Source organism: Athene noctua, chromosome 3, assembly GCF_965140245.1.
Source record: "Athene noctua chromosome 3, bAthNoc1.hap1.1, whole genome shotgun sequence".
NCBI lineage: Eukaryota > Metazoa > Chordata > Aves > Strigiformes > Strigidae > Athene > Athene noctua.
In genome coordinates this window covers 1,243,187-1,262,695 of record NC_134039.1, presented here as the reverse complement: position 1 = coordinate 1,262,695, position 19,509 = coordinate 1,243,187, and the positions used below count along the sequence as shown (strand labels likewise).

Sequence of the window (19,509 nt, the reverse complement as noted above, 5' to 3'; positions counted from 1 at the left end):
TCTCACAATACCAGCAGCTGCCCGACTGGTAGCAGAGTGGCACAGCTACTAATTCAACACTTCCAAAGGCTATTATCCTTACAGAACTAACGAGAATTAGAGAGGAAAACTGAGATCGAGTTATTCCCGCACTGATATATTTGTACAAATGAGATCTACCTACCTGGTCCGCTTCTCCCAGCTCCTTTTGTGAAGGGTAGATTGGGCACTAGACTGACAGAAGGTTGTCTTAGAGTGAGAAATGATGTGCAGAATAATGAATCCTTTTTTCCTTGCTCGCTTACAAAATACATTCACATAAACAAGCACTCTCTCTCTTTTTCTGATGTTCATACACGTTCTCATTCTTCTTTCCCATCTAAAATATTAATTTCCTCAAGAACTTGTAGCTATAAAACATTAGACTAACATCCATCAAAACTTATCAAAAGAACTACTGATCAGCCAAAATTATCCCTGATAGCATCCAAATTAGCATCAGACTGATAAATGTGTGTTAGTCTGAAACTGCTGGCCCTGCAAATCATGAATGGTCTTAATAAATAAAATAAAAGGCCTTAGTTTGACATCACCCAGATTGCCACTGTACTTTGTGGCACATCAGCAGCAGTCAGGGTGACATCATGGCCTAGGAGTCCAAGTTTAATAGAATTAAAAGAGCAAAGGACTGGACTTTAAAAGTGGGTTTCCTTTTCCATCAAAAAAACACAGATTCTTCATCTCCGTAAGAAATAAATTTATCATGAAAAAAGCAGTGCACATTCTAATATTTAATTGGGGGCAAAAGTATTTCAGCAAAATTTCCTCATCACAAAGACAGGGATAGAGGAGAATTTAATTACAAAACATTGAAAATGTGTTAGCTTTACTATTCTCCCTCCTTCTGTCGTATTTCTCCGTTAAGCTTAACAGAAAAGCTTGTAGACCAGGTACTCTAATGAAAATGGCAGCTTATGAATATAATACAAGCTACTGAACACACTGCAAGCAGCAAACCTTAAAAAAAAAATCTCCCTTTGTCTCCACGACGAATTATTTCTACCCACAATTGCACTGATATGCAAAGTAATAGGCTGCAAAGCATAATATGTGGCACGTGGAGCATTGTGACTTATCTTTGGGTCTGGTTTAAGAGGGTGTAACATCACTGATTTCAAAGGGAATTTTTCAAGGTTGCCTTTCATCTTATATCCTTGCATCAAAATTAAATAGTAAACGGGTTCTAAAAAATAAGTGCCTTCAACCCCAAATCTCTGTTCAGTAAGCCAAAGGCACTGTTATCAATTCACTTTATCAGAAGCACTAGGAAATCCTGCAGAGGCACCCAAACCTGTCAAAGTTTGATCAAAATGCCACTGGGGCATCTGAGGGGAATGACACTGGCAGCTCCCAAATTCTCCGTCTGATGAAGGTGCCCATGGACACGTCCCCTTCGTTGCCATAAAGCTACAGGTGTCACACACGAGTGAAATAATTAAATACATCAATGAGTAGATTTAGTCATTCCTCCAGTTCGTGTGCTACCCTAGAAATGGCCGTCAAACCTTTAGAAATATCTCTGTTATGCAAAGGTCAGATATTTCCCCATACAGACCACTCCCTGCGTGCTGCCAACCACGGCTATGGGGTAGCACGTTCTCCGTTGGCTGTTCGTAATTCAAAAGTGTTTCACTCATTTCTGGGTTCTCCTCCCAGAGAGCTTTCAGAATGGCTGATGAGCATTTATAGAGGAAATATTTTGGGAACCACTCCATGGCCTGGATATTTGATGGCAATTTTTTTTTTTTTTTTTTTTTTCACAAGCACAAATCCTTTCTACAAACTCCAGAAATTAAAAGAATGAAAAAGATAAGAAAAACGTTGCAAATCTAGCAGGCCAATATGTCATCTTCACTTGATTTCAAGTAATAATGGCAATCTGTTTATAGCAACAGCACGAACAACAAATGTGAGAATTGTAGAAATTAATGTGACGGTTGTGGGACGATGTGAAACAGAATTAGAGAGAGAGGGTGCAACTGCAAAAGAATGATTGTTCTAAGAAGATTGGTTTAATATATTATTTTACACCTATAGTTAAAAAACCCAAACCTAAACAGAAACCAGACATGCCTCTTGATTCTTCTTTGCTTTTCTTTCCCCCTGTGAGTCCAAAAACGATCTTATTTTGAACATTATTTTCATCCAAAAGGATGCTGTGGTGAAAAGTATTAAGCCACATTTGGCTTCATGAAGTCAGAGCAGAAACTCATTAAAAATTAAATTCTGCTGGCAATCCATCATGCTGCCTTCAAGGCAATTTTGAATTGAGGTATTAGCCTTTGGGAACTGTTTTTTCTCCCCCATTCACAGTCATTTTTCAGCTGGCATTAGAAGAAGTTGCCCAACACCCACCCTGCTGTTAGTGGGAGGGAACCCACCGTCTCAGGTGCCCGGGGATGGCTGTCGGGAGCCGTCTTCCCTGCCTAGGCACAAACCAGCATGTGTGACCTTCAACACATTCCCCTGATTACGAGAGGAACCGGGAGCTCTGACGCTTTATGAAACACCTCTCGGTCGTGTGGGGACTGAAATTGCTTCAAAAGCCTTGACTTCGGGGGGATCAGTGCTTCAGTTCTGCTGCTGCAAAATGGGGCCGACTGCACACTGTTAAGACAGCATCTAAACAGATAAAAAAGAAAGCAGAAAAAAGATAATATCAGAAACCCAACCGAAAATCCTGCAAAAAAAGCAGAATGTGTAATTTGCCTCAGTTCAGCAGGAATGAATAGCAGAGCTGGGAATTGAAAGCAGAAAGCAGATCTTCTGGCCTTAATTTTGAAAACATCTGTATCCAGCACTACCTTTCCCAAATGAGAATTGATAGAAGAACAGCTGTTTGATTTCTTCTTCCTTCTAAGGAAATTCTTACTGTAAACAAGATGATAAAGTGAGGCAGGATCTAATCAGGACTAAGACAAGGTCTGGCAGGACTATCAGTCTTGATGCTCCAAGAGCTCTTCAAGGACTCAAGGAAAGGCATTTGCTCCCATGAGTCTGACCTAAAGGCTAGCTTTGCCCAGCAGCCAGATTAAATAAATCCCTAAGAGAGCTGGGAAAGGGGTGCTCAAGCACGGGTGGCAGACAGTGATTTCGCTTCAGTAAGAACGGATGTAGATGGGCTTCAAAAGCCATGCTAATCTTCACAGAAAAGATTAAAAAAAGATTTGACGAAAAAACAACTTTAGGTTAAAAACAAAAAATAAAATGAAGAGGATGTCCACAATCAGTTTCAGGCAATCTGATTTTTTGAGATTAAAGCCACTCTACATCTTACAGCAGCCAAGACCCTAGCCTCATGACAACAGAAATCCTTAACTCCTTTTACATTCCAGCAGAATTGCAAAATCGGTAACGTTATGGTCTTAATACAACAAAACTACAACTGCCAGTTTTTACACAATCAGTCAAGAGTCTGGAACAGACCAAGGTGCAGCCTGACTCCGTTGGCACTGAAACCCTACGTACTGCAGACACCTGCTGTCGTGGTTCAACCCCAGGCAGCAAGGGAGCACCACACGGCCGCTCGCTCGCTCCCCCCACCCGGTGGGACGGGGGGAAGAATCGGAAAAAAAGTAAAACTCGTGGGTTAAGACCAGTTTAATAACTAAAATCAAATGTAATAATAGTAGTAATGAAAAGGAATGTAACAAAAAGAAAGAAGCCGCAGGAAAAGCCGAGCGGTGCCCAGTGCAGCTGCTCCCCCCCGCTGGCCGGTGCCCCAGCAGGGATCGGCCCCTCCCGGCCAACTCCCCCCGATCCTGCACTGAGCGGGACGTCCGATGCTCTGCAGTAGCCCTTTGGCTAGCTGGGGCCAGCTCTCCTGGCCGTGCTCCCTCCCAGCTTCCCGTGCACCCACCCGCCCGCTGGCAGCGCCCGGGCCAGCGGCAAGTCCTTAACTTGGGACAGACACCGAACAACAACTAAAACGTCCGTGTGGCAGCAACGTCATTCTCACTCTAAATCCAAACCCAGCACTGTACCGCCTGCTCGGGAGAAAATTAACTCTGTCCCAGCCGAAACCGGGACAGCTTCCCATACGTAACGACCTCCTGGAGCTCCTGTAAACCGCCTGTACGGCCACACTGCTGCAGTGTCCAGACACGTTTTTCAAATGCTTCTGGTCCTTCTGCCAGATCCCGTTTTTCCCAGGGGGACCTCACACTGAACACTTATTTTCATGACACCCTGTTCTTTCTAATTTTAATTACTTGAGAGGTGTTGTTCTGTTTTTTTCACCTATATATTTGGAATAATTTGCAAACGTGACTATAGTTGTTTCTCTTTCCCACATTGCTATCTCTCATGACACTTGCTAGACGTCCACACCTCCCTTTCAGCAAGCTGAGGAGCTTTACCAGACTACAGGTCATCTACAGAGTTAGATTCAAAAGATGTGAATTCTCTTACTGTGCTTCAAATTAACCACAGTAGGACAGAAACACTTCACTGTGGAAAGGCAGACAAAGAGTGCCGAGATACCACTGGCAGCAAGATATTGTGTTATAACAGATTAATAGACTCAGGTATTTAGAGAAGGTAGGTGATAGGGTGCCCAGCTGCAAGAAACAGTCGGTTTCTTCCTCTTTAAATATTTCAGACCTACTACAAGCAGCTGACAATGGCACTAAACTGCTTCGCCGGTTACAGGTGTTATCAAAAATAAGAAAAAGAGGAGACACGTAAATAGTACTCCATGTCCAGCGGGACAACCTTCTCCAGCTATTGCCCCAGAAAGGGGCAGTGCAGACCATCGCTTCTCTTCCCATGAGCATGGCCAGCACTTAGGGATGAGAGTGAAGCCATGGTGGCCCAGTCTAATTAGATTGGCAATGAGCAGCTCGTCAATACACCGCGAGGCCTTTGTTCAGGAAGGATGGGGAATCTCAGCAAGGCACATTTTCAATAATAAGGCAAGTTCTGGAAAATACCTGATACTCAAAAAAAAAGCAAAAACATTTTAAGAGGTACAGCACTGTGTTTGCCATTTACTTTTCCACTGAATGGGGGTAGACCATGGCCAACTTGGAGGAATAAGGAAATGCAAAGAGTAACCAGCAACAAAGGAGAAAAAAATAAAAAATAAACAAAACAAAACAAAACAGCATGCCTTTGAGATGAATAACATGCCAAATTCCACAGGGTAGACAGATAGGAGTATTCCCAGAAAAGCAGAGAGGAAAGCATTACATTTAAAGCTGAAGCAAAGAGCAGAATGAAGATTTCACTGCATCCATCGAGAGATAATAAGATGTCATTCCCAGTAGGTAAGATAAAAGAGGTCAACTGAGAAGAGTCAGTAGTAACTCAGAGAAAGCAGAGGCAAGTTGGCGATAGCAGAGGCAGCGATAACAGAATATGGAAATTAATTGCTTACTTGGGGAGACAAGGAACAACTGATGTCAAGGCAACTGAATTTCATTTTTTAGGAAGAGATAGTTGGAACCAGGACAAACCAGGCTAATAACAAAAAAAAACCAAAAAACTTTGGGTCCCTACAAACGTCACTACAAGTGGAAATGCTTTTACAGTCAGGGACTAACCTGAGCGTGTGACAGGAATTCCTGCTACACGGTGATGAGCGAAGGACCTAGAGACTGCTAAAAGGGTAAAATCCAGCTGTGGAGAGAACATCAAATCGAGCAGCAATTTGGACTCTAATACAAAACCTGTTCTGGAAAAAAATACATCATCTAAATGGATTTATGAAAGAAGATGTATCAAAACTAAATCTGGTAATGCTGAAGAGGCAAATGCTGGTCAAGGACACAAGGGAGTGTGTGTGGGACTTGACCTGGTACCCGGGGCTACAGGTCAGGAGAGAGGTGCTGATCCAGCTCGATCTCTGACCCTCGAGGGATCACGCATGTCAAACCTCTGCTCTGAGTCTTGTTTCACTTATTCACCAGCAAACTCTCGGGGGCCAGCACAGTCCCTCACGCTCCGCAAGCAGCGCACCCCGTCACAGACCCAGAACTCTGTCCCATCAAGGCAACGGAATCCAAAGACAACAGGGCATAAAGTAAAGCAGGAGATGACTTAGTGACTAGAGGAAAATCCTAGAAACACTTTTTATTGAAGAGCAAGAACAAGAGTCAGCACTGCAGAAGATCCCTGGGAGAGAGCAACAAAGGCTGTAGATGTGATCACAGCACATGCTGTAGCCACAGTGAGCTGGAGTAAATGACTGAGAGTGCAGGAGACAGAGGAGAGAAATCAAATTGAGAAGAGCGTGGGAAGACTCGTAACAGCAGCGGATAGAGGCTGCGGAATGTGCCGCCTGGTGCACGTGAATATTCACGTGTCCCTGTTGGGGGAAATGTCAGACATGCTTTAGGCCATCCATTTGCTTTTAATACTTTATTTCTACCTAGCTGCAACCAGTTTTAATGCCAGGATCACGTGTTAAGTCTTTCGAGGGGAGGTTCCTGACTTCAACCATCTTGTCTAATGCTAAAATGAATGAGCACAGAGAATCAATCTGAGGCGCCCTCCCATATGGAAGAGGCTTGATGGACTGCACTTTGGGTCATTAACTCGGCCTGACTGTTGAACAAGACGGTTTCGTTTTAAAAAATAGCACACAGCTGTCAGCATCTCGCACATTTCAGTATTTATTTTTTTTTCCCAAACCAGTTTCCTTTCCACACTGACCACGTGGGAATTCCCCCTCATCACTCCCATAAATCTCCGAAATTATGACAATGGCATGTAGAAATCACAGCTTCAACCGGGGCCTCATTGTAGCAGTTGCAACATATTCACAAAGTTAAAAATATTCCTTGTTATAGCCTAAATATAGGAAAGAAGGAAAAGGGGGAAATAAATCATCCCATCTTGTAGCCAAGGAACCAAAGCTCCAGGACATTCAGAAACAGCCTCCTGGAGTCAAATAACATTTTTAACGTCTGCAGACAACACTCAGTCTTATGTGACAAAACATCCAAAAACTGCAGTTCCATTTTTAGACATTTCTGCCCCACCTAAACCAAAGCCACTCACAGAGTCCCTGAGCCAAGCACCACATTTCCCTCCCTCAACTCTACCCAGTGTATTAACTTCAAACCGGTTTCCCCAACGTTTGGCAGAGCTGTTATCAGTGGGACCGTGCAGAGAAGATCCCATATCCTACGGTGGCCTCCAGTGTGCCATGAGAAGCTGCTAGAAGAAATAATAAAATAAAAAAACCCTCCACCTTAAATCTTTTCTCCTTCTGCTTTTCCTTTCTCGTTTTTAACAGCTCTGTTTACTTGCCCAGGTTCTTCTATCAGTCCTTCAGTCTTCAAAACAGCAAAATGTCCAAGTCTGTCTTTGTTTCCATCCCTGTTCAACCAAGCGGAGAGAGACACATCTCACATTAGTGTTTTGCTTGAATACTAGTAAGGAAATACATGACCAAAATTCCTCCTCTTGTTATCAATAGCAGAGGTGATGATGCCTGGCTGTCCTTATGAAAAGGCTTTCCCTGACACACGAATCCAGAGAACATAAAGCTCCTGGCCTGCTTTTTGAACACGGTGAGAATAATGATATTCTTTAGCATGAGTCGGGGCGAGGGGGGGAAGAAACATTGCTTTGCTATTTAAAGTTTTGAAAAACTGTTTTACTGGGAAGCTGCTGAGATTACATGCTATCAGGCATAGTTTGTAGGATGTTATTAGGAATTCTCAGAGGCTATTCCAGCATCTGGCCATGCCTCTGCCACCCTGGCAAAACACTGTATTACCTTGGCTACTAACACATCTCTGAATACTCTAACTTAGACATGTTGTACAGAGAGAGAGTTTGGCAGCTCCATTCCCCAAGTATTTTATTTACTTTTGGCCTGCTCTGTTACAGGCTTTCAAAGGAAAATCCAGCTTCCCTACCTGTGTTTCTTCTCCACAGTGCAGTGCTGTGCCGTCACACAGGGAGCCAAGGCGACGTGACGAGGAACAGAGGCACGGAGGGATGCTGGGAGGGTCTCCAGCATCACCAGCTCTGTTGCTGCCAGGCAATTCTATAAATTGTTTTGTAGCTGCCCAACCTCTATCTCAACCATCATTTTTCCTCCGCTGCCCTTATAGGAAGGTTACTTCAAAATCTTATTTTTCTGACAGCAGGATACCTTCTGATTTTCAGCCACGGCACACGCACAGCTAACAGACACCTATTACTTTTGGCATTACTGCTCTATTAGTGGAAACGGCTCTTTTCCATCCTGCTGCCCGCCACTCCTCCATCCCCAGACACATAAATCCTCCCAACTTTGTGCCAGCAGCAAATTCTATTAACACATTCTTATTTTTTTCTGCCTGTATCACTAAATAAAACGTTAAATAAAAATAATTACAAAAGCAACAAGTGAAGTCCACCTAAGATCTTTTCTTCCAAAACACCCTGTTACCTTCCCGCTCCCGTGTTCCCCGGGACACCACCACAAGAAGAACTCAGATTGCCTTCCCCCTTGCATCCGCGCACCAAACTTTAAGTCCCATTTGCATCCTGGGGGTTCTCTCCCCAGCACTGATGTTACACAACATTGCTCAGCGTTAGACAAGTATTTTGAGCAACCACCGACTCCATTGCACAATCTTGCTGATAAACTGTAATGGCTTTGGAAAGGAATGTACTTTTGGCATTGCAACACATCTTTTCTCAAGCCCAAACCATTCCTTAGAGATAAATAGTTGTGTGTGCCTGCATACATTCCTTCCACAGGCCAAGAAATCAGAGACTTCTCCAAGTGTCACTGATTACATACACATCAATCGGTCGTTGATTTATTCATCGTATTACACCTATAGTTTCAGGAATGTCATCAGCTCGCTACCTAGCAACCATGAAAATCACAGGGTCAGACAATTTGTACCAATCAGACACACAATCAGTTGATTAGCTTCAATTAATTTGGAGTTTGATTTCTTAATTTTTCAGCTACCTGTTCTCAGGGAGATTTCAACACTCCTCATGTTCCTCAACAACAAATAACTCACCCAATATCATTGAATTTTGCATAAATATCTTCCTCTCAGGAATTAAGATCTGTCCTGCTCATTACTGCTCATTACACAGGCAAGAGGAAGAGTAAAATAAGAAAATCCATGTGCAGGAGTCCGCAGTATAGCGGACACTACAGCAGGACACGACGTTCCTCTGCGGACTGAGCAGAAACTGTTCAACAATAGACTTTTTTCATCAGTAATATTTCACCCCTGCACTTAACCAGTTAGAAAAACCCGAAGCACTGTGTTTATGAATTTGCCCAAGCACTGTTCTGCCGTGCTTTGCATTCAGAGACAAACACCCGTTTAGTTTTGTTTGAACCGACCGTTGCCTGTCTTCCCAGTGGAAACAACACATGATTTCTGCAGGCAAAGTTTCAGAGCTACAGCAGAGCAGTAAAAATGTGCAAAGAAGCCAGAGAAGCATTGGAAGGTTGATGTCCTTTGTCCTCTTCTTCAAACACTTGAAAATAAGTGTAATCAATTCAAATCTCTGCCTGGTCCAATAAACTGCCAATAATCAAATCGCCTCAAACTCCCACAATCCCACATTTTGCACCATTCCAATATATTGAGGTCCTACAATAAAAGGGCATCATATAGGAGAGGTTCAGTTTTGGCTCATATCTACACAGTTTTCTCAGAATCATTACACTGAAAGAGACGAAAATGTTTCAGGCGTGTATACAGATGCCATATGCCAATACTTGGCAGCACTGCTCACTCTTGCCGGGGAAGAAAACCCACAAAGGCAGAACGCATATTCTTTTTAAAGATCCAGCCAATTTTAAACACTAATTCATAGAGAAAGCAGCACTGATTCACAGTCCCTTAGAGAGAAAGGCTCTCAAATGCAGCCTGGCATGGGCACTACAAGGCAGAGCTGACACAGCTGCCCGGCGGTGGCGGCTGGACTCTGGCTCCTCAACTCAGTGGTGAAGAACCACCCGCACAGACTCCCATTAAGCTTGGCGTTGCCTTTGGGCAAGAAGTCATCGGAGGGAGATTTCATCGCACTGAATTCACTCAGGACTCGGAGAATTCGTGCCCAGCCCCGATCAGTGCAGACCGCAGCAGAGGCGGGACAGGCTGGGAGCAGAGCCTTGGCGCTGCGCTTGTCTCGGCGTTAAACCATCCCTGCGTGCTGGTGAGGCTGAACGTCTCCAGTGAGGAGACGTGAGGGGTTCACCATGGGCAAAAGCAAGACTTTCTCCTCTTCTTGAGAACTTTTTGCTGAAGCTTTCGGGCAGGGTTGAGAGGGGCTGACACCAGCCTTGGGAACCGTCCCCACCAGCAGCTGCAGCCCCGCAAGGCCGCGACCAGCCCAAAGCAGAGCCCAGAGACACACTGACAGCGTCACGTACAGGCAGCACTAAAACACACACCGAAGAGGTCCCTGAAACAGTTCCCACCAAAGGGAACGCACTGGGAAGCAGGCAGCCCCAAGGGTGAAGGTTTCTGAGATGCATTAAGCATCCGGGTCATTTTTCTCAGGATTGTGCCTCACTTAACGCAAACTCACTGTGAGAGCTGCCCTGTCCTAACACCCAGTGCCGCCCAGTGTCACCCAGCATGGAAGCACTGAGACACTTCCCCTTACCCCTTGCTGCCAGTGAAGCCAAACGGTGCCTCTGCAGGCCCCACAAGAAAAAACACAAAAAGAGGGGTCGGAAAAACGGCACATTATTGTCAACATTGCCCCTGCCTTGTGAGGAGAGAGTGCTCAAAGCTCCTGTTCCTTGCAATCAACAAATGTTGGTTTTAAAAAAGTTATATGGGACGATGGATGGGTATTTGTTTCATTCTGAGAGTGGCAAAAGAGGGGGGTACATGATGCCCTGTAAAAGCTGTGGGTATTAAGGGAATCTAAAGGTACGGAGACCGTACTCATACAGAATAAAAATGTTTCTGTACCTGTATAAAAGTCATTCTTTTGTATGCTTTTGCTTTGGGGCATGGTGATTTCAGGGTTTGGCAGAAGCTGGGATACACAAGCCACCGTTATCTCACAGGTGTGAGAATTGCCTGGCTGCATATTGCTTCATGTGCCCAAACCAGCCCTCAATCTTTTTTCTTTTTTCACCTGAAACAATTAGGAGTAGTCTGATGCCCACAGCTATACCTCCACGGGGCACCCTGTTTTCATCTGCATGTGCATACAGATGCAGATAAAAACAATTCAGGAGGGCAGAGTGAGGAAGTGTTTCCTTAAAGAGATTCCACTAGAACTTTTTTTAATGAAAATGACTCAACATACGAGTTTACCACACAGGAAAGGCCCCTTAGTCATAAACACACGCACACGCCAAACCACCCCCTACCCGAAGACCACTGGTGGCTGCGTGGTCAGGCCTTTGATGAGAGATACAGCTGAAAGCAGAGGGCTTGTTCCTGCTCGCCCAGGGACAGAAAAGGCCTTTCACCATCACAAGAGCCTGGCCTGTGCCCTCACCACACAGCCCGGTTGGTTGTGCCACCTGTAATAAGGGCTATGCACTAACGGCCCTCTGCGGCAAATATTGTCCTAATGAACACATAAATCCTGTAACAATTTTAAATAATATTCAAGTGTGATGTTCTTGGGTTTTAAATTACAATAACGCATTATCCAAAATACATTATCTTCAAGTATTGACTTCTCCCAATAAATAATGAATGTGCACAGAAGTCCACATTCGTGACACCTTTAGGACCAAAGTACGTTGGACCTTGAAATACCTGTGATATTTGCATGGAAAAGAAACAAAAGCATATGCAGTTTTAAAAGGGTCTGTGATTTAGAATCATAGAAATGTAGAATCATCTGGGTTGGAAAAGCCCTTGCAGCTCCTCCAGCCCCACCATGACCCTCCCCCTGACCGTTCCCAACTGCCCCAGATCCCTCAGCGCTGGCTCAGCCCGACTCTTCAACCCCTCCAGGGATCCCGGGGACTCCCCCCTGCCCTGGGCAGCCCCTTCCAACGCCCAACAGCCCCTTCTGCACAGAAATCCTTCCTCAGAGCCAGCCTGACCCTGCCCTGGTTTGACTCAGAAAGAAATGATGCGGGCTGAGAAAAACACACGCTAAGAGCTCCCAACTCTAAGGGCTTCTGTATGAAAACTAAACCCCAATTCTTTCTTCAAATACCCCCCAGGCTGTACAGCAGCGTGGTGACGGGAGCTGCTTTGGTGGCACAGTCACTGGCAGCGCCTGTGCGGTGGCTCGTGCAAACGTCAGGCTGAGCCAGGACATCAGAGAAACAAACTCACCCTTGAAATTCCTGTTCTTGCTGCTGGCTGGAAGGAAAAAGCCTCTGTCTCCTCTCTAACACCACATATACCCTTCAGAAACACACAGCTTGGAGGGGACAGAGGGTCTTTTGGGACCCCCTCACCTGTGGCTCTCCAAAGCCCCAGAGCAAAGCCACGGAAGAAGCAGAAGGTTCCCAAGGTTACGTCAGCACAAGGTTGCACATTGCTGTTTGTGAAGCGCTTTCGGGTGTCTCAGGGCATCGCCCAGCCCAGCCAGTGCCGGATCATCTCCACGAGGGAGGTACCACCATCACTCCAGGCAACCTCCTGCCTATTTCCACTTCCATTAGAAAGGAAGTTAGGGAAGGGATCTAGAAATATAAATATTTTCTGATGTCCTGCCAGTGAAATGAATGAGGACGTTACAAGTAAATTTTTAGAAGAGAATTCCTGCCATATTGTGGGAGGACTTGAAGGAAGATGTCTGCTACCCTTGATTTCCTTTCAGGAAAAAACATATGCTAAATTGTAGGAATTAATTTTCCCAGCTAATATTTTGACACTCCTACAATATGGCCAGATTAAAATGATAATAACTCTGTGTGTGGCTTGTTTATCCTGCATGATGTCTGAATGCATACTGGTGGAGGGACCGTGTGTATGTTAATTAGTGCTGATTTGCATGGATTGAAAGAATCAGTTGTGTGGAAGCCATGAGATACAGCTTAGAGTCTTTGTCACCAGCCTGGTTTTTAATTTGCCCAGATGAACTGATAGTTGTGTGCGTCCCTCAGGTGCTGACTGAAAGGATGAGGAGTCCAGCTGTGCCCAGAGTTACAGGAACTCCTCTCAGTGTTGGTGCCCACAAACACACCCCTGATGAGGAGCCACGACCCGCACCCTGGCGGCATCCCGGGCTCGGTGAAGGGGCTCACCCCCCCCAGGGAGGCTCCGCTCCACGATGTGCCCGTGGCACCTGTTTGTGCAGAGCAGCCACATCGCTTCACCGAAGGGAGGATGTTTTCTTCTGATTTCTAGCCCTACACCGACGGACTTAGCTATGAAAATCAAACAGAACGCACAGCACGCCTTCCCTGGGGTGAGTGTTTTTTTTCTGCATCAGTACTACCACGGGTCCAAATCTCCAGCTTTGACCCGGGTGGGACGGTGCAATGGCTCCATCCCGGGCTCCTTCACACGGGATGTCTCAAATCATTGCTCTGGCTATTTCCCCTCTTTGATTTATCGATTCAGCAGGTGTCATCTCTGCTAAGAGTCTACTCTGTCATCCTTACTGATGCAAATAACGCATGATTCCTGCGGTCTAATTAAAAATAAGATCACAGATTATCAGGCAAAAGTCATAACAGGACCAAACAACTGCCAGAAGCACCTCCCTGAGCGCTGCTCCTGCCCCTTCTGCAGCACACAGAAATGCTGACATATATATTCAAAACTAATTCAAACATTACAGAAAAATATTATGTCAGCCACGTACCCTAATTCCAGAGAAGCTGCTCAGTTTCTCTACGCTTTTGACTTTACATCCTACAAAGGTGACTGGCACGAGGCGCCGTCTGTGACGTCCCACACAGAAACCTGCACAACGCCCGAGATTGTCGTCTGTTCCTAGGAAACTCTCAGGTCTGGCTGCCCTCATTCACTTTGGATTTTTCTTTATTGGACACATTTTTAAAGTTATTTTTAAAAGAAGCATACAGGACTGAGGCCCATTGCAATATCTTCTGGAACAGCAACGCTACCCCGACCACCACAGCCTGTTCTCTGTCTAATCCCACCCAACAGCCAACGTTTGGTGTATCTGCTGGATAAAGGGCAGAACCTGATGCCTCCTCAGCGGACTTTTAAAGGTTGTATTACTTATAAAACTAATTCTACCCTATATCCACTCATAGGTAAGGTGAGACTAAAACTCATAAATATATCGTGTAACTCACTTTCTTCAACTGGTTTGGTCCCACAGGGCCCAAAGAAATAATTAGGAGTAAAAGAAAATGAGTTTCCATCATTTGCTCTAGAGGACACGGCCCCGACAGCACGACATCCCTTGAGGAAGGGAATGTCATCTTTTACCATGCAGCCTCTAGACCTTCTAAATACTCTGCAGATGCCAGACTAAACCAAAAAAAGCAGCAGAAATAAAATCTTGCAAGTATTGAATTATGTCTCCTGACTGCCAGCCAGCTGCCACTTACTTTCAGACTAATAGGCAGCATGGCAATGCTCAGGCAAACAACCACATGCAAAAAACCAAAGGAAATAAAGTTTGTCCAGCAGGTGACTGAACAAAATGTGCATCTTGTTGAGTTTTAATTTATTTTTCCTTTTTTTGCGAGCGACTTAAAGGTATACTCATGGATTCAGAGGATGGGTCTGTTTTCAGCCATCATCCCACGCCCTTTCATACCACACGAACAGCTGCAGCACGTTACAGCCCCTCTTTAAGTTAAACATAACACTGAGAAACAAAGGATAGTTCAGATCGTCACAGCACGTTGCAAATGAGGTTCTAAACTGGCAGTTCACAGAATACATTTTAATATACAATCTGCTCAGCCTAAATGATCGACAGGGACCTGGAAGAGTGCTACTTGTAATGTTTCTGTCTCATGTGATTTTAAATACGCTCTATTTTTTTCTAATTTAGGCCCAACCTTTTTTTTAAAAAAAAAAAAAAATTACCAAAATACCACGTGAGGACATGAACACTGGTGGATGCATGTCAAGGTTTACTCTTTCTAAAACCCCTGGCAACAGCATTTCTTGTGAATAGCAAACATTTCCTTTGTTAGCAGATCCTTTAGCCACATCCTAGCACAGAGCTAACTATACCCAGGACAGTAAATTACAATGTTTTGCATTCTATAAAGTTAAATGCAAATATTAAATCCAGGTCATTCTTTTTAAAAAGTGTTCTTTAAGTTCACTCCCACTTCTGATGGGGTGTCTCGGGTAGATTCTCCCTGATTGTACACAGTCTAAATTCATTTTCATTAAAAAATCGCTTAAACGTTTTCCATATTTCCTCAAATTAAGACTTTCCTACCTCAATGATAGTCTAATGTTTAGCGCATAAAAGAAATACCAGGAGATAGGCTCCCTCTCCTCTCTTGTCTTTGGGTCGTGTGGTTTTTAAGCGACTCCAAGCCATTGTAAAAGGCTGGGGGGAAGGAGGCTTTTAGACTTGGTCAGACCCTTTTAAAAATCATTTTCTCAAATTATTGAAGAGCTGGCCAAGTTATGCTGCAGGTCAGCATCTTAACGCTCTGACTCCTGCCAGAATTTGTCACAAACCTACGTTAATATTGTACATCCCACTAAAGCCGTGGGCTGGTGGGCAGAGCGCCCGCCTCGCTCCCTGGCTCTGTGCTCGCCGGGGCTCCCCTTCACTGGGGGCAGCTGGGGGGGACAGCCCCACCCTGAGCTCAGCAGCTCCCGCCACCAAAGGAACGGCCGGGGGAGCAGCTGGCACAAACCCGCCAGGGCCCGAGCAGCCGGGCCAGGATTCCTCCGGGAGGTGCCACCCTCAGGGCCGGAGAGGGCAGAGGCAGAAGGGAGGGAAAAGCTCTCACACAGCTCTCAGAGGGGTCAGGGACAGATTCCTCTGGTTGGTGCCCCCACGTCGTCCCCTAAAGCTGTCAGCCCCAAGGGCTGGGGGAGATGCTGTGTGGGGGCTCCCAGCACCCCAGGCCATGGGGGTCACCCCCGGCCAGCACCCCAGGCACACCCGGCCACAGGCAGCGCCGCCGGACAGAAGAGGGTTCAAAGGAAAACAGGAGAGCTGAGGAAAACACACCAACACCTAAAGCATTTTTTTGTATGAGATGCAGTGTGAGCAGCGGCTAACGGATAGGATTTGTTTTCAAACTAGTAGCGTAAGGAAGCAGATTCCGCTAACCCCAACTCAGCTGACTATTCTTTACACCTATGTAGTCCCAGTGAAATCAATTATTCTTTTCAGAGAGCAAGATATTTCTTTACATAGGAATGCCAGAATCAAAACCTCAGGAATTTTCAAACGCTGCATGGACACACGCTATCTGCTCTGGCATTAAAGAGGAAAAAAAAAAAAAAAAAAAAAAGGATTAACAGTGAGATTAATGAGAAAAGGTGTCCATTTGCCACTGACAACATAATCAGAGGAGAGGGAAGGAGCTGACACTCCTCAGCTGCATTACAAGGTAAATCCGCCTGGCAGCGGAACGCTGCGTTGTGACAGTGGGAGCAGCAAGTCTCTTCATCTGTCCCCCAGGAAAAAATCCATTTGCCCTGCGGAATGCAGCAAACCCAGAGAATGAGGGTGTGACAGCGAGAAGGTACGAATTACCAAGGAGGCAGACCGACCTGCAGACAGAGTTAATTCTTTGTCTCTAATTGAAAAGCTGAAGAACACTGGATAGCCCCAAAGCTCCGCAGATTGAATAAAGCCCCACAGTTGTGAATATTATCTGACACCAATTGCTGACAGAAGGGCAGCAGAGGTTCACAGAAGCAAAAACTTTCTCTGTATTAGCTGCATTCCAGCATGGAAAATTATATGAGTCAATATCTAATTTGGTATTTAATATACCATTTGAACACTATAAATGTAAGCGAATGTTGGCATACAGGGATGATAGTGGCGAATGAAAGCAAAAATTACTTGTAGCAGAATGCTGCTAATTTGCACATCATTAATCTTCATGCCCTGTAATTCAAACGCACAATAACAGCACTCTCTCCCGTGGCTCAGCAGCAGCTGACTAACCCGCTGTACTGTAATCTCCCGTTATGCATTCAGCTCTCCTGGAAGCAGGGCTGATAATACCAACTAGTATTAAAATGGCTTTGTATCGCCTGCACAGAGCCACGCTTGCCTCGCTCGCAGAGCTCTGCCTCACATTAGCCGTCTAGATGGATGGTGGGTGTCTTCCTTAACGGAGATTTTTTTTTTTTTTTTTTTTTTCAGATTAAAAGCTTGAGACAAGATAATTTACTTGCTTCTGAAAAAGTGAGTTTGTGGATGGGAAATACGTTTTTCTCCGCTGATCTTTTTGGAAAACTGCTACTTTCTGCGTTAGGGAGGCAGCTTGAAGAGGGCAGTAGGTGCTTCTTCATGATCCCGTATTGCTCTTGCCATCAGCAGACGGGCGAAGGTGTGAGAACTAAAAACTTACCGCAGGCTCTGCCTCATCCCGTCTGGCGTTTCCAGGGCAGAGCTGCCAAGGCGAGCCCCGTCTGCCTGGAGCCACCAACCATGTCCCCACCTCAGGAGGTTTCCACCTCTCGGCAGAGGACAGCCGGGCTGGGCAAGGCTCGACGTCAGGTTTGGGATCTGGAGCCTAGGCTGGGACCAGAGATGGACCAAAACTGGAGCGGGTGGGAGGCAGCAGCAGAGAGGAGTCCACCACTGGGGAAGGCTGAGGCTTGGGTGCACCTTGGCCCATGATTCCCCCCAGCACCAAGGGTGGAAGCTGAAGTCTCAGGCTCGCTGTTCCCCGGTGAGCATCCTCGCCCCGCAGCGCTTTTACACCCCCACACCCCCCTTACACGGCACCGTCCACCTCCAGCCCTCCGTGGTGGGCTGGCGTTACCTTGATGTCTCCATCAAAGGGAGCTCCTCATCCTTCACCTCAGGCTGCTGACACTCAGACTCTTCTGTGCCTCGCGTGCCCAGAGACCCGGTGTGACGGTGGCCAGATGAAAGAACAATTAGATGCCACTATAAAAACTGAAGTCAGAAGACTTACATTCTTACCCAGCCGAATATCACTGCCTCTTTTTGAACCTCACCCCACCTGTTCCAAAATTTCACTACTTTCACTGATTATTTTTCAAAAAAAGATCACATTGATTTTATTTATATAATATCAATGTTACGTATTTATACACAAACACATATAAAATATATATATGTAAAATACAAGCATGCATGCACAAATTAATAAAGCTCCATGCTTGGTCACACACAAATTGCAGGAAGGGCATGCCGTGGACTAAGTGTCACGTTCCCCCCAACCTCTCCATTGGGAATGCGGTCATCGGAACGCCCCTCAGGATTCACCGGACGCTGCCACGCTGACCACAAGTGCCTGAGTTTTCTACCAGTCGTTACAGTGGTGAGGAGATCCTGAGAATTTAGGGAGATTAAAGACCTCAGAGCCATCTTCTGATGCCTGGGACTCCCAGTTTAGAGTTTCTGAGATTGTGATGATACTTGTCAGTATTCAAAAATTTCATTCCTCCTTCCAAGCCATTTCTACGCAAAACTGAGTCAGAAGAGAGTTAAACCAAGATATTCTTTCTGTGGCACGTTTATAAATACTCAATTCCATAAACCAGCAGATTCAGAAAGCACTCCAAAGGATTGTCCTCGTTAAGACATAAGACATCATCGTGGAAATATGCCTTTTGCTGTTGAAGTGATTTCCCTGGATTACAACTGAGTGTACGCCAACGAGTTGGAAGGGTTCCCATAGCATGGGAGTGAAGTGTTTGAGGCATGCAAAGTTATGCTTTAGCACATGTTCCTGCTTAAATATACTCAAAAGGGAGTCCTTTTGGAGATGGAGAGCGTTACTGATAGTACTGCAGTGATAGTAAGTAATCATCATTTGTTGAATACCAGGAACACCTTTCACTCTTACTTGAGTTACTTGAAAATTAGAAACCTACAAGCAAACAAAAAGTGAATTGAATGCAAAGAGTTTCTGATGTTACCTGGAAAATCTCCAAAACCAGAAGCAGCAACTTAACTAACTAACAATTGTTAGCAACGACTGCTAACACCTTTCTGAAGGTCCATTGGTTCAACTGTTTTACAGGAGAAGCAAGCTGAAGCACTTGGGGCTTTTTCACTACTTTACGGCAAATTAGAATCACAGAACCATTCAGTTGGAAAAGCCCCTCCGGATCATCGAGTCCAACCCTCAGCCCGACTCTACAAAGTTCTCCCCTACCCCACATCCCCCCACAGCTCATCCCAACGGCCCTGAAACCCCCCCAGGGATGGGGACTGCCCCTCCCTGGGCAGCCTGTTCCACTCTCGGACCACTCTTGCTGGGAAACATTTTCTCCTCCTGCCCAGCCTGACCCTCCCCTGTGGCAGTTTCCAGCCGTTCCCTCTTGTCCTGTCCCTGATCCCCTGGGAGCAGAGCCCAGCCCCAGCCTCTCTGCAATGTCCTGTCAGGAGCTGCAGAGAGGGATGAGGGCTCCCCTCAGCCTCCTCCTCCTCACACTGAACACTCCCAGCTCC

At 45.6% G+C, this 19,509-nt stretch overlaps 1 long non-coding RNA gene across 1 annotated transcript; it reads right to left on the bottom strand.

The window, feature by feature from the left end:
* Window positions 1–6,700: 6,700 nt before the first annotated feature.
* Window positions 6,701–8,441, bottom strand: LOC141958412 (uncharacterized). Its single transcript, XR_012633271.1, has 3 exons — window positions 7,908–8,441; window positions 7,235–7,362; window positions 6,701–6,831 (listed from the first exon to the last, which is right to left on the bottom strand). It is a non-coding gene; the product is annotated as an uncharacterized LOC141958412 (long non-coding RNA).
* Between the last annotated feature and the right edge of the window lie 11,068 nt (window positions 8,442–19,509).